The sequence below is a fragment of the Bactrocera dorsalis genome, chromosome 3 (assembly GCF_023373825.1).
Source record: "Bactrocera dorsalis isolate Fly_Bdor chromosome 3, ASM2337382v1, whole genome shotgun sequence".
Lineage (NCBI taxonomy): Eukaryota > Metazoa > Arthropoda > Insecta > Diptera > Tephritidae > Bactrocera > Bactrocera dorsalis.
Window position 1 is genome coordinate 39,967,276 of NC_064305.1, and position 16,389 is coordinate 39,983,664.

Below are 16,389 nucleotides of genomic sequence, written 5' to 3' on the forward strand. Positions count from 1 at the left end.
GCAGAACTAACGGCGCGGGTGTTGAGACCGATGATATCAATATCATCGGCATACGCCAGCAGCTGTACACTCTTATAAAAGATTGTACCTGCTCGATTCAGTTCTGCAGCTCTAATAATTTTCTCCAGCAGCAGATTGAAAAAGTCGCACGATAAGGAGTTGCCTTGTCTGAAACCTCGTTTGGTATCGAACTGCTCGGAGAGGTCCTTCCCGATCCTAACGGAGATTTTGGTATTACTCAACATCAGTTTACACAGCCGTATTAGTTTTGCGAGGATACCAAATTTATACATAGCGGCGTAAAAGCAGATTCTTTCCATGCTGTTGAAAGCAGCTTTGAAATTGACGAATAGGTAGTGAGTGTCGATTCTCCTTTCACGGGTCTTTTCCAAGATTTGGCGCATGGTGAATATCTGGTCGGTTGTTGATTTACCAGGTCTGAAGCCACACTGATAAGGTCCAATCAGTTTGTTGACGGTGGGCTTTAATCTTTCACACAATACGCTCGATAGAACCTTGTACGCGATGTTGAGGAGGCTAATCCCACGGTAGTTGGCGCAGATTGTGGGGTCTCCTTTTTTATGGATTGGGCATAGCACACTTAAATTCCAACCGTTGGGCATGCTCTCATCCGACCATATTTTGCAAAGAAGCTGATGCATGCTCCTTATCAGTTCTTCGCCGCCGTGTTTGAATAGCTCGGCCGGCAATCCGTCGGCCCCTGCCGCTTTGTTGTTCTTCAGGCGGGCAACTGCTATTCGAACTTCGTCTTGGCCGGGCAATGGAACGTCTGCTCCATCGTCATCGATTGGGGAATCGGGTTCGCCTTCTCCTGGTGCTATGTGTTCGCTGCCATTCAGCAGGCTGGAGAAGTGTTCCCTCCATAATCTAAGTATGCTCTGGGCATCGGTGGCTAGATCACCTTGGGGGGTTCTAGAGGAGTATGCTCCGGTCTTGAAACCTTCTGTAAGTCGCCGCATTTTTTCGTAGAATTTTCGAGCATGACCCCTGTCGGCCAGCTTATCAAGCTGTTCGTACTCACGCATTTCGGCCTCTTTCTTCTTCTGTCTGCAAATGCGTCTCGCTTCCCTCTTCAACTCTCGGTATCTATCCCATCCCGCACGTGTTGTGGTCGATCGTAACGTTGCGAGGTAGGCAGCCTGTTTTCTCTCCGCTGCGACACGGCACTCCTCGTCTTATCAGCTGTTCTTTTGCACTTTCCGAAAACCAATGGTTTCGGTTGCAGCTGTACGTAAGGAGTTTGAAATGCCGTCCCACAGTTCCCTTATACCGAATTGTTGATGAGTGCTCTCAGAGAGCAGGAGTGCAAGCCGAGTAGAAAATCGTTCGGCTGTCTGTTGTGATTGCAGCTTCTCGACGTCGAACCTTCCTTGTGTTTGTTTGCGTACGTTTTTTTCTGCACAGAGGCGAGTCGATGTTAGGACCTCGGAGCGCACGCACATCTAAAACACTGGAGACGTGTCTTCCGTCTATCACAACATGATCGATCTGGTTGGTGGTTTTTCGATCCGGAGACAGCCAGGTAGCTTGATGTATCTTCTTATGCTGGAATCTAGTACTACAGATAACCATATTTCGGGCCCCGGCGAAGTCGATCAGCCTCAACCCATTTGGGGATGTTTCCTCGTGGAGGCTGAATTTACCGACCGTAGTGCCAAAGATAACTTCTTTGCCCACCCTGGCGTTGAAGTCGCCAAGCACGATTTTGACATCGTGGCGGGGGCATCTCTCATAAGTGCGCTCCAAGCACTCATAAAAAGCATCTTTGGTCACATCGTCCTCCTCTTCCGTCGGGGTGTGGGCGCAAATCAGCGGATTTATATTTTTCATATATAGCATTCGGAAGTACAAGGTGTGTTCAAAAAGTATCGCGAATTTTGAATTTTCGCGGGTTACGTATATTCGAATTTCGAAATTTTTGTGGCGTTATGTTGGTACTCATGTCTCTCACTTATGCCGACAAGCTCGGCCATTTTGAATGTTCATTTAATTGTTGACAGCTGGATCGTCTTCGATTTTTACCTAACAAAAAAATTGCACCACGATAACGCCCCTGCTCCCACATCGCTGCTTGTGTGCGACTTTTTGGCCACAAACAACACACTAATGGTGCCGCAGCCACCGTATTCCCCAGATCTCACCCGCTGTGACTTCTTCTTGTTCCCTAAACTGAAGAGGCCCATGAAAGGACGACGTTACGCTTCTGTTGACGAGATAAAAACGGCATCGAAGGAGGAGCTGAAGAAGATAAAAAAAATGATTTTTTGAAGTGCTTCGAAGATTGGGAAAACCGTTGGCAGAAGTGTATAATATCTCATGGGGATTACTTTGAAAGGGGACAAAATAGATATTCATGAATAAATAAACAATTTTTGAAAAAAACACAAAATTCGCGATACTTTTTGAACACACCTCGTAGATGAAGTAAAAAATCCCTAATTAGCTGTACTAGAAGGCTTTTTAAACGTCCCATCACCAATGGTTTTTCCGCTTTTTAGATTATCGGTAAACATTTCTCCACGCAAACATTATGGATGCCCTTATTACTTCAGCTGATTATTTCGTTTTTCGGACTTGGTTCGCGCGAGTAGGCCACTTGGCTGACTGCCGATTCGATTCCGGACCGCATTTATGGAACCATCACAGTCCGAGTAAAAATCCAATAATTCAATATTTTGTGAAGCGCTCGCGCGGCACCTACTATAAAAAGATCTTTAGCATACCGAAATATTGAAAACCAATGAGTCTAACATGTTCATGATGTATGGGCAACGTCAGCTATGGTGATGAATTCTTGATTTGTAGTTGTAGCCAATAAGAAATTTAAGAAACCACTTGCTAATACTTCCACTGAGGCAGACCACGGCGATATATCCAAACAATCACTTTTTAGTGCACCATGGCTGAATTTTTTCGAAAATAATGTGTTCCAGCCCCTTTTTATCATATTTGTTCCGAAAAACTAAAAACTGCGTCACGCACATTGTTATATTTTATGAACCTATGAACATAATTAGTCACCAACGAAGATAAAATAACTTTTCTTACACTAACAAACACAATAATTTAATATAGAATACTAAAAACAAACTTAAGCATAGTTTTAATTTCTGTGCCGGTGTATTCTGTGCCGGTGTATTAAGTATGTATGCATCATGCGATTTCTCTTGCAATTTAACTATAATATTGCCGCTAGTTAACCATCATCATTTAAGGCTTTCAAATACCTTAATACTGTTGAGGCTTTTAAGCGCTCTTGTATTCGTCTGAGTCAGCGGATATCCGCTGCAAGCGATATGCCAAAATGTCAAAGCAAAAAAAATGTAAATAATGATATTATAGCTATGTACAGAACGTAAAAAGCACATACAATAACAATAATAAATTACGAGTTACTTCTTCACCTCCACACCGAGGCTTTGACTGAAACTGAATCCGAAGTGCTTACATCCAGTTAATAACACGGCAACCCCTGGTGTATGAGCGCGCTGATATTATCCTTTTTTTATGCAATTTTTTCAGCTCCCTAGCAAAAGCACAATGGTGTGCCAGTACCAGAAGCAACCTGCTGCATTTTCAGCAGGACACTTCCTCCACTCTTTACATTGGCATATAAGTTGCCTTCCCTATAGCTACCAACGCATTTAGAACGTTTAGTTCTTTGGCAAGTTGGAGGATAATATCAGCTTTGTTGCATATATTACATATTGCACATTTGTTTCGACGTGGTGTGCGTTAAAACTCAAACACAAACTGGTGTTTCGGGTGTCAGCTTAAAATATTAAGTACCACAAAGTGTTGCTGCCACTAGTACCTTTCCTTCAACATATAAGCCACAACAACGCTGTAAGCAGTTAACGAATGATTTAGACCATATCGAGGTTTCGCCACATTCTCCAGCAACGTCCAAGTCTCGTATTCGTGTGACGCGATGATGATGTCACTGATAGTGCAACGTCCAACATCAATATGACGAAGTATGTGGCAAGGCCGATAAAGCAATGTGCATCATAAGGAAGCTCAAACCAAAAACATTTGACAACAGCGTCGAACAGTGACGAACAAAATGGCAGCGACAACAACAATAAAACATTGACAGATGTTTTAATAAAATTATCCTTTGATTTACTGTGCGTACTTCAGCCACGATGTTCCGATGCAAAATTAAAAAATGTCAGTTCTAATAATGCTTGCATAGTATTGTATAAACCTACAAGTAACAAATCCTGTCATTTTCACCCATACATACAGAGGCGAAAGCTCGTAGAATGACAGAAATTACATAAAGAATGCAATAGAATGAGGGAAGACTGAGGGTAAAAGCACAGAAGAATCTATCTATTTTTGTTTAAATTATTACAAAGAGTTTTGTTTGATATGTTTTTACCATTCGTATTTGAGATGTTGATATTGAACCTATTCTATCAATCAATAAAAGAAATTTGGAAAAACTACAATATTATGAATTCTTTAGAAAACATAAATATCTTGAAATAAGGTAACAGAAAGATATGTGAGAGGATTACGAAAGAATATTTGCAGGGATTTCAGTAATAGCGAAGACATTAGGATAGTCCGTCGATATGGTTGAAATATTGGAATTGGCAAAACAAACCGGTCAAGATGATATATGTAAATGTGGAAGATGTCGTAGAAATAGAAACAGCAACTAGTCTTTCCAACGGTAAGCTCGAGCAATTAGCTGAGTAAGATAAAAACAAAAATTGACAGTAATGATTTCGAAAAAACTTTAGATGCACCAGTTTATTGAAAATGAACCAAAGTTTGAAAGGGATTTCAAAAGCAAGACGGGCAAGCTACAGAACACAAAAGGAAAACGCATTCTAGTATTTTAGAAGCCTTATTGACAAAAATACACAAATTTGGAAGCACAAAAAATAGTGAAATACATATTTGTTTGAACTATAACTTTATCTGTTTTAATGCGTATTGGTTTATATTGTTGTTATTTTTATAAGAAACTAGATGACCCCGCAGCCATTGTGCTGCGTGAAATTATGTGTTTTAAAATGAAAAGACAAAAATTCATATTGTGCTGATACTCATTTATTTACAATTTTTCTAATTTTTTTTCAATGTAACGCACCTTGATAAACAACATTTTTTGGTTTCTGTTCCGGTGCGTAAATGTACAGAGAAGATGGTTTTCCAACGCCATGTATATCTGGCCGTGTGAAAAACATAGCATTTCCAAATTTATGCCACCCACTATGCGACTATCCTGTTGATGGTCATCTCAAATCCAATGTTCACTGGAAACGGAATACGTTTGAACTGAAATAGCAAATCGTTAGAACTCAAAAAATCCCTAGAATCTAGCATTCTGCCCCTTATATTTGATAGGTGCGTTACAATCAGATTGCAAAACATCATAACGACAGATCCAACTTTGAGACGCAAATAATGCGGCATATCAAGCCTCTTCAAAGAATTAAGAAATTCCACTGGATAACTCACGGTGTCATCTTCATTGTCAAGACCGATCGATCGATTTATATGAGAGAAAGTCTCCCGGAATTTGACTTTGAATCTTCCAGTTTAAGTCAACAACATAGGGATTTGTGGCAACTAACTTTGCGCGTGCACTCAAGGAATCGTACTTACGATAATAATAAACACTCGTGATGAGTCCATCTTTCGCGAATTGATAAACGCCATATGGAATTGATATAAAACCACCGGAAGTATCAACCGGTATCGACCCATTTCCAATTTTTAGGGTATACGATGTAAAATGTCTTCGGCAGTGTAATATCGTATCCTGTAATTGACGCGGATTTGAAGGCTGATGATCGCGAAAAGTGTGCGAACTTCGGTGGCATTCGAAATAGCTATCGCATCGTCCATCGTTTTTTAATTGCTGGCATGATTCTCAAAAAGTGGCAATGACTCAAATATAGTTGAACCACGTACATTAATCAATAGCAACCGAAGGTAGAACCAATCGTCGTTTTTCGGGTGGATTGTGTAAATTCGTCCTAATGCATTAGTTGAGAACACACCTGGATGTCAATCTACTGGTTGGCCTTGCTTTCTGCGCAAATATTTCTTCGACGATGTATTCTATGTATGTATAATATCGAGGCGTTTCCGAATAGAGCAAGTTCTCGCAAACGGTTCACTGACGAAAGTTGAGAAAAAATTCATAAATGTTAATTTTGTTGCTGGCGGTGTTTCCACTGGCTATACTGTATTCTCTGGGTTGAAGTACATACACACTTTGGGCTTCTCCAAATGAACTGCGAAAGATGCATAATAGTCGGAAAACGTTCATGAATTGCAAAAGTAAATATCCTACAAAGCGCTTTATTGCAGTTCACGTATCGACCGTATCGTTCAATACCATTAACCGCCATGTTGCTTCCTATGGGTTTGTGTGTTTCCACGTGTTGTTAACTTCGATGTGTTATTAATTTCGATATTCACGCCCCTAAATTGAATGCTAAATGTTCTGCCATTGTCGTCTGGTGAGCGACGCCGATACAGTGGATATCCATCTTTTCTAGTTTGTGTTTCCGAAAGAAAAGCACGTGGATACTGTTTCGTGCATTTATTGTGAGACATACAAACCGAAGTGGTATTGTGGTGTCCGCAGGGTCCAAATTGATCTGGTGTAACCACCATCCACCATCCACAATCCAAAGAAGAATGTGTGCCTGCGCAAACCTTTCTTTTGCCACTCAACAGAGTACATCTAGCATCTAACAGCACCATATACATACATATATCGTATATGTACGTTGCTTCAAGATAAAGTCCATCGAAGCTGTTGTCTTGCTGTGACATCGTGACGATCCCTTGCTGATTTACCGCGATCCATAATTCCGCACGTATGTCATCGCATCCTGGGAGTACTTCCTGCCTTGCCTTGCCTTGGGCTGCCATACGTTGATGGCAAAAAGAACGCCGACCGATATTACGGCGACTCCTTCAAACAATTTAAATCTGCAATTGAAACATGTGAAACACACATAAAGTTTTCACTGAATAATTTTCAAAAATTTTTCTTTTGAATAGCCGGAATAAAAGAGCAAGCGACCGAAATTGAACGATTCAAATAATTTACAAATCAAATTATTGAAAAACAAAACAAACAAAAATTAAAAAAAAAAAATTGTATGAAAAAGGCTACTTTTTGGAATTGTCCAATTTTCCGACTTTTCCTCACAAAAAGCATATGGTTTTTTTATTTCCAAACCTTCCCCGATCCACAGATAACAACCTCTGAGAATTTCATCAAGATTGGTGCAGCTGTTCTCTTAAGCGGCCCACTCACGACAAATTTGTTTGACAAATCTGTTTGAGTTTGAGGTGGTTTTTGTCGTGAGTGGGCATGTTGTCAAACGGATTGAAGGTTTGCGACAAATTTCAAAAACTAACAACCGATTTGTGGATTCGTTTGTCGTGAGTGGCGTGGTTTGCAAACATTTGGTCAGTTGCTTGAAATTTTTGCAGAGTAAACATCAGCGGATAAAAAAATGGCAAGCGTGAGCAAACATTTTTTGGAAGAGTTTATTGAATTATTTAAAAATGAACCGGCCTTATGGCAATGCAAAAGTGAAAATTAATAATAGAATAAATGCCAAAAAGATAAGTCGTGGAAAAATTCAGCTGAGTGGTTATATCTCTCACATAACCACTCTTTCATCCATTCTTTCTTCATTATTTTTTTTTTTTGCATTTGGCTTTTTTCGCTTCATGCACTGGTGTATTACTAGTAGCGCAATTACACCATCCGCGTTATAATCAGACATGTTAACTCCGCGAAGCACACAATGGAAATAAAGTTTGTCAAATCGGTTTGTCGTGAGTGCTCAACCGTCTTCAAACAGATTTGTCAAACAAATTTGTCGTGAGTGGGCCGCTTTAGCGTTACTAACCAACAAACATTCATTCATTTGTATGGGAAAAATAAAAGGGCTGTTTTTAGGGGTTTTCCGGCAATTATTCAAATTTTTATTGCCGTAAAAACCATCCTTGAACCTCAACGAACACTTTAAAATAAGATTTGGCAAAATTGGTCCAGGCGTTGTTGAGTTATGCGCTTAGAAACACATTTTGCTATTCATTTTCATATGTAAGATAATTTTTTCACTTTTTTTTAATAATTATTACATATCGTCACCTGAAATGCAAAATAACGTAACAACATTTTCAGAAATTTACAGTCGCATGAATGAAACACGAAATAAAATCGAACCTGAGTGAAACAAAATATTAATATTGGTTAAGACTGGTTTATATATGAACGCAGAACCAGAAAATGTTGAACATATGTATATGTATATAATTTGAAGTAGTGAAGCGTAATCAATAAGACACTCAATTTCGATTTTTTTGATGATACGTTATTTTGCATTTCAGGTGACGATATGTACATATCGCTCATTTGCTGCAAGACCGGCATAAGTCAAAAAAATCGATTCTCCAGAAAACGCGTTTAAAGTTTTCAACTGACTACAACCTTACACGGCGACTCCAACCTTACACCTCTTGTCAAGCGGAGCATATAAGAGGTATTCATATGAATTTTTCACTCAACATGAAGTATGATATAACGAACAATTCTGTAGCATTAACTCAAAAATCACGTTTTGTGATTTATGCCGGTCTTGCAGCAAATGAGCGATATGTATTTGTTTAAAAGCAGCAGAGAAGTAATTAACTCTCATCTTTCTCATCCAAGTGATGCAGTGAGAATAAAAATTAACTTTTTATACCTTTATTTAGGTTACTTTGCTGATTTGCTTCTGTGGACTTGCCAACAAGTGCTCGTTAAAGAAAGTCACAATTTTCTTACAAACTATCAAATAGAATATAAAATTTGCATCTCCACCCACTTACGGTGACCTCTTTTGCGACTATTTCACCATTATGGCGCCTCAATGTACATTATTTGTTGCTCGTTTTTCTAGGCGCCTGCATTTCCATGCCGAGCATTACAAATGTACTGGCATTCATTGTAATTAGGAGGCTTATTCGCCAATAGTCTTGGATATACAGCACACAAATAACAACAACATTAAGGAAGTAGATGCTTAGAAGTTTTGAAGGACATTATACAAATATGCAGTCATACGTATGAGGTGGTGGGTAAAATCGTCTTACTCAGCTAAGCGCTAATCATACGTACACATTCGTATTTTCAGTTACATAAAGAGTATATGTATATCTAAGCACACATATTTCAACAGAAGTACTTGTGAAACAAATCACAAGAGGGTAAAATTGTATGCACAAATTCTAAGCACGGATCGCCCTACATATTTCAACTGCGTAACGCAAATGAACTTTTTATGGAACTTCAAGATGGACAATATTTACAAAAAGACGGTATTATATCAAAAGTATTCATTTCTATAATAAATTTCGTGTATTTAGAATCCTAAATATGTTACACAGCTTGTTTCAAAAACTGAGCTGAGAGAGAGGGAGACAAATGTATTTTAATATCCAAATATGTTATCCAAATTCGACTCTTCATCGATTATATATTGTCATAATACGCAAATTTAGTATCTGAAAAATATGTACTCATAAGATCACACGTGATGTAGATAGTTTTAAGCGTAAGCAATAACTTTAACAAACTATAGATGCATTACGCACCTTGTTCTATTGAGCGACATCATTTACATGACATGTTTCACCCTGTGTTTATAAAATTTTATTCCATAAATGCGAGTGCAATTGTAAATATTCCATAAGTCTCAACAAATTATTATAAGTATAGTACATCGTAGCAAACAAACGAAAAAAATAATTCGTCACAAAACCTGCTCTTTTAATCAACCAACGGAAGGATTATCAAAGTGCCCAACAAAAAACATATTATTAACAAGGAGCAAAGCAAGAGATCGACGGGAATCTTTGTAAAAACGGAAACAATGCAGATGCCTGTCATTCCATCGTCCGGAATAAATAAAACTTCTACAAAGTATTCCGATTGCCTCGGTATACTTTATTTCCAATAAGAATTATCCTAGAGTAGGGAATGAAAATATCCAAACCACTAACCAAAGATAATATTCAGAAAATTTTTTATATTTAAAGTAAGTATGGAATATTTAGCATTTTAACTCTTGTTGCTTTTGTGGTTTTGTGTCGCAAATTAAGCTTCAATCCCCCCACATTTGGGCTTTGGCCAGTTACATGTAAAAATAAGCAATCAAAAACAAACGAAGAGCATCTGCCTGTCGTGCCAAATACGAATAGTGAAGGCGAAAAGGATAATGTGGCCAGCCGAAAAAGCAAACGTATGGTGGTTTGTTTGACGGTTTCTCTATTTGGCAACTTTTTGCTTAGCCGCCCAGCTGGCCAGTCTCAAAAGAAGCGCAAAAAAGATTTGCAAGAACAAATTGACTGCTTCTCTATGGCCCAATTGTATGGAAGAGACAAGGAAAGGAGTGTCCTGATTTGAATGTCGAGTCTGGCACGACTGCAACTGAACTCATTTGGAATAATTAGAATTCAGTGGTTGTAAATGCTGCCCATCTTGTTTTCACATACCCATCGCACCACACACTCTTCGTAATATTGCCGATTTTGTTGTTGCTCTTTTGTTTCCTCGTTATATGTTGTTTGTTATGCATAAAAAAGAGCAATTATGAAAGAGTATAAGCGACGTCCACGTGGAGCGATAACGGAAAAGGAAGTTTTGCAATGCTAAATTTGTGACGATGTGATAGAAATGGAAAGTGGAATGCCAAGTGCTGATTTTTTTTATATTTTATTGCATGAAACTTAATTTCGCAGATAAAAATTTTAAACACTGGAATTAAAAAGTTTTAATTAACAGCGCGCACGAACGCGTGAAAGAGTCAAATCTCGGAAGACAAACAGCACTGCATCATTACATATGACTGCCGAGCAATGATGACATGCAGAAAGTGAATAACGAGCGCAACTTGTTGCACTTAGTATAACGATTTAGTTCAGTGAACCTAGATATAAATTTATATAAGACAAAATTATTGTAAAGAAACCATTTCAAGATTCTGGCCAAACACGTAACGCATATAACGTACCTCTAATAATTTAGCTTTTAATTCAAACTCGGAACATTTGCTTCTCTAAACTTAGCAAAAAGCTAACACATGGTTTTCTTTATCTTCGATAATCTTATTAAGCGTTGTCAGGCAATTTTTTGTTAAAAGCTAAGACATTTCAATTTTGATCTCTACAAAAATGTTAACAAAGTTAACCACTATCAAAAAAAAACAAGAACACTGCAACTTTTTGCAGGAGTTGGACTCACCCATGACTGTAACGTGAAATCGGACATATGTATGCGTTCAGTTAAATTATTATGGAGTAAGTGATTACTTTGATTAAATTTGAAATGAATGATTCTTCATATGTAAAAAATGATTACGATCAAACAAACTTCGGTGCTTCAAGTAACTTTTCAAGACGAGTAATAAATATTTTGCTTAAATGCTGATACGGTAGTGTTGAGACGGTTTTCACGTTCCCAAAAGTTTATATGATATGTTTTGCAAATACATTAGTTTGTCGTTTGTGGTTCCCTAGCTACAGATTGATGGGCACTGCGATCTTTCTTCGAGGACCTTTCTGCAAAACTCTCCGATAATTGTAGAATTTCGGAACATGAGTAAGCAATATTTAAATAATATATCCATATTATTTCCTTTTTTTTGCATTTTATAAAAATAAAAATTTTTCTGAACAAGGATTTGCGAAGCCTTTAAGTTAAACTGTTTATTCAAAGCTGTATGTTAGAAGATTAATTACTTAAAATAACTAATGAAGAATTGATGTTATAAAATTTGCTTTTAATTTGAAATAGTATTGGATTAAATTACTGTTAATAAAAAATTGCATATTCATTCTTGATCAATATCAATAAATAACAGCAGTTTTCATTTGTTCCAAATTTCCGTTTGTAACCTTTTTATAACCATATAGGCTAGAAATTTCAGAAAAAGCTTATATATCGTGATACTTTTTATCTGCAATTGCTTGAAGTTGCAAGTTATTTGAATCAGGAACGACACTTAAGTTGCCGCGACGGTTTTGTTGCAAATCCTTCGCTACATTGTATGACAGCAGTTTTGTTTTTATTTGTGGTCTCGCATTTTGCCAGCACTTGCAGCGCTAATGCGCCAAGCGCCAGGAAGTGCATTAAACTTAATGATATCCGCTAGATGGTCGAATGTCTGCTACTACCCTTGCACACTTAACATTCAATTTCAACAAATTTCTCGCAAAACACCACTTCCGGCACACCCAGTTGTGCTCTTTCAGACCCACTGGGCGAACAAGAACAGACAATATCTCTACACAAAAACGCACTGCAGGATAACAATGGGTCTTGGGTGGGATATTGCCTTTCTAAAGCGGAAAGTAATGCTCTCTATGTGATTTATCCCATGCACTGAAATTTGGTGTCTTTCTAACTACTTTTAGCAAAGCAATATTTAATAATCGAATCCTGTATAACATTGCAAGAAACTATTTACGAAGAGCATAAGTACACTGAATATCCTCGAATAATCTAAGCAAGTTTTACTTACATTATGGAACTTGTGTGGCAAAAGGAGACTTTAAGTGCAAGTACAGTTTACGGTTATTAGATTTCCAATATTTTCAGCATTATTAAACTTATTTACTTTGAAGACCCTTTTTAAACTTTTGCAACCAGTTGCTACAGAGTTTATACTTTTGTTCACCTAACGGTTGGACGTATCATCTAAAACTAATCGAGATAGATATAGGATTATATATATACATATATAAATAATCAGGATGACGAGAAAAGTTGAAATCCGGCTGACTGTCTGTAAATTGAGTAAAAATTGAGATATCTTGATGAAATTTGATAATGATAATTTGGCACAGGGGATTATAGTAGCAAAGGCACCTTTGGATAAAAAATTGTGGAAATGTGGTCATGGCTCCACCCCCTAATATGTTTAATGTGCATATGTCCTAAACCATTAAAGCTACAACAACTAAATTCGCCCAGCACGAATATTACAAGAATTACTATCGATACTTTCAAAATGAGTGAAATCTGAACTAAAAGCGCGATAAATCAATAACTAAATGCGACATAAACGTAAAAATTTGCCGACGGGTTAGTATGATAAGGGTTTTTAGGGCCGGTGAAAAAATTGGCCGTTGTGCGTGGCACCGCTCTCTTTTTGGTGAAATTCCATATCTCGGGACTCGACTAACCGATTTCGACAGAATTTGGTATCTTTGGAATTTTTTTTATTTTCCTATGCCACTCTGTAAAAATGAGTGAAATCGGACAGTAAACACGCCTACTTCTTTTACTTTCCAGTACACCAATCAGGAAGCAGTTAATATAATAGAGTTAAGCTTTGCACGAATAATGCTTTTAGTATGAGCCACCTTTTGACGAAAAAACCCTAGGTACCGAATATGTGGACGCCAGTACCTATAGTTGACTTTTTATCAAAAATGTCGGTCAATGTGTGATATATATAACTGCAATTATAATGATATATCTGTATGTCAAAAATGAGTTAAATTGGTCAAATACTTCCCTTAGCCCCTATATGCTTAATATAAAGAATTTCGAACTTTCGGATGACTTTTTATTGCATAAATCGCCCAACATGTGGGTTATCTCAATTTAGTTTTATTTATAAGAGTGTATCTATGTGCCTATAATAAATAAATAAGAGCGAAAACTTGGCCTAGCCCGTATATCACTAATATCAGGATTTGCGAACATTCGGCTGACTTTACTCTATATGATTGGTTTTACACCTTAAAGTATTTCCCTGGCTTTGATTATTACAAGTTCTAAGAGTATAAAATGTTCGGTTGCACCCGAACTTAGCCCTTCCTTGCTTTTTTATATCTAATGCTTAGGTAATAGTAAGATCACACAATATACATACATACATTTCACATTTTAACAAAAAAGTCAATAAATATATAAAAATGGTTTAAACAAATTCAAAGATTTCAATAATTTCTTACATTTTATTCATAATTTGAAATTACTAATTTTCGTAATCGAAATTGGAGTAACAACTCGTTTGCGCACCCATTACTCCTTTTTTGTGTTTGTTAATTTTCGCAAACTATTTTGGACAGTGTCCTGATTATATAAGAAATATCGACACCACTGACGCAATATTATTTTTGCATTGAGTATTGTGCATAAAACTTTGTCCGACAATGACTGACCCTCTGCTGAGCCATGCTGCGTGAATTCATTTGCCCACTCTTAACAAAGATTTAACTGTGGGCAGCAATTGCTTGAGCCAAGCCAAGCATGGTATCAATTGCACTAAGTAAAGGCGGGTACTTGCCTTTTGCTCGTCGGCAATGAACAGCAGGAAGCGGAAATAGCTTTGCCGTGTTAGATACACTTGTTTGCGCAAACAACACCACGCCACTCAGTGGGCGCCTAACTATGCTTCGAAAGCAGTGAGTAAATTATGTAAGTCACCCTAAGTTGTACGCGTTGATGACCTGAGGCGTTGATCCCTGCAAGAGTGCAATATACGCCCAGTGTGATTATGCATTAAAAATTGAATTAAGAATTTATATAAAAACTCAAATTGAATGGTAAGGAAGAACTATATTGAAAAGAAAATTAGCTTGAGAATTGGTTATCACTAGCGCAACGAAGAGTGGAAGTTGAAATTCATAGAGTATAAGAGACTTAAGCAACTGCTCAAGCATACATCCGTACATACATGGACTTTTATATTCGAATCTTTCGTTTTCTTTACCTTTTCTACGAGATTAACACTGCTGATCTGAAGATGCCATAGTGCTTAAACGGGCTATCAAAACGAAAATTCCATGCAGATGGGCTGGAAATCACAATAAAATCAACAAAGGCAAATAAGCGTCATGCAAATGAATATAAAACTGAATGCATAAGCTATTGAGTTAACATCCGTGTAACAGCAGCTGGGATCTCTGCGACGTAATTGGAAGAATCGAAATGCATTCCATTGAATATAATTAACGTTTTCTGAAATGATTAGCTAACATAAGGGAAATGTTCACCATATTGCTCTAAGTTTATTAGTGATTCAAAATTTGTAGTTGTAAGATAAAGAGTATTAAGAATTTGGTTATAATTCCAAACTATCGATTTAAAGTTAAGTGAGCATATTGAATAATAATTTTTTCAAAAACCCATAATGCTACCTACATATATTAAAAACAAGAAAAAAATTTAGATTTAACTTGCACTGAAGCTAATACACATGATAATGCCTGGACTATGCAAGTGAGTCTTAAGTGGAAATATGCATTAATTCAATATATCGGCGATGATGTTGGCGGAAATGACCACCGAGTAAGCTGGCATTTTTTCTTGTATCAAACTTATTGTACATAAATAACTCACCGACGTCGCGCGAGAAAATGGAGCGGTGACAGAAAGAGTTAGTTATTACGGCGCCACTCTAACGGGACTATGTCACATAAAAAACTAAATGATGCAGCGCTCTCTCGCAGCATCTTGGTACTTTCTGCAACCACTCACCCGCTAACTCGCACATTCTTAACACGACGACTCAGTTCATTAAGCAACAAGTGGCGCCTGCTGAACTGTACATCACATAAATGTATCGTAATGACGTAAAGAGCAAATTTTATGTGTGTCCTATTTTTCATGTTTTATAAACATTTAATGTTCTTGTTTCGTGACGATGCCGTATTCTATTGGTCATGCCGTTAAGAAGATACACATTTCTTATATTAGTCGAAGAAATGGGTGTATAGTTACTATAGCACTACCTCGTTCGAAGTTCAGAAACCACATTCGGGACGAAGAGCAATCTGAAGATATGCCAGAGCTATTACATATTTCATCCGGAAAAACAACGGTTTGGTGTGGGCTGGTGATATTATCGGTCCATATTTATTCAAAAGTGTTGCCATCACCACTGCCCACACAGTCGAACACTTCGATTCAGTGAGCAGATAAATATGTCTAAAATAATATATAAGTCTAAAGTCTATACTGTTTCGATTTAGGCCTTGGAGCAAATGAATCGAACGAGTCATCGAAAATTGGACTCAACGGATGGACCATCTGAGACGTAGACGTTGCCAACATTTGAAAGAGATAATCTTCAGAAAGTAAAAGCGAAAGAATGTTCTTTCGAATGATAATAAACATTTCCCATTAAATTGAAGTTTATGTGTTTTTTCTTTTGAAAAAAAGTAGGGAACTTCAAAGTGGATCACTCTTTAAAAGAGAGAGTAATCGTAAGTAATTATATTTCGTAGTCGAAGGCATTGATGAGTACACGAGACGAAAAAATTAAATGTCAAAGCAGTTGAATACGTTTTAACCTCTGTTGACAATTAGAGAAAACAAAG

General features: G+C 37.4%; 1 protein-coding gene and 1 long non-coding RNA gene across 4 annotated transcripts in view; one reads left to right on the forward strand and one right to left on the reverse strand.

Moving 5' to 3' along the window:
* The window catches only part of LOC105233534 (matrix metalloproteinase-2), a 333,189-nt gene that overhangs the window by 231,977 nt on the left and 84,823 nt on the right, over positions 1 to 16,389 (reverse strand). The window lies entirely within an intron of this gene.
* LOC125777417 (uncharacterized) overlaps positions 1 to 16,389 on the forward strand; it is a 104,910-nt gene that overhangs the window by 13,750 nt on the left and 74,771 nt on the right. Inside the window, exon 2 of the long non-coding RNA XR_007422298.1 lies at positions 354 to 436. This is a non-coding gene — a long non-coding RNA (uncharacterized LOC125777417). The remainder of the gene's footprint in view (positions 1 to 353; positions 437 to 16,389) is intronic.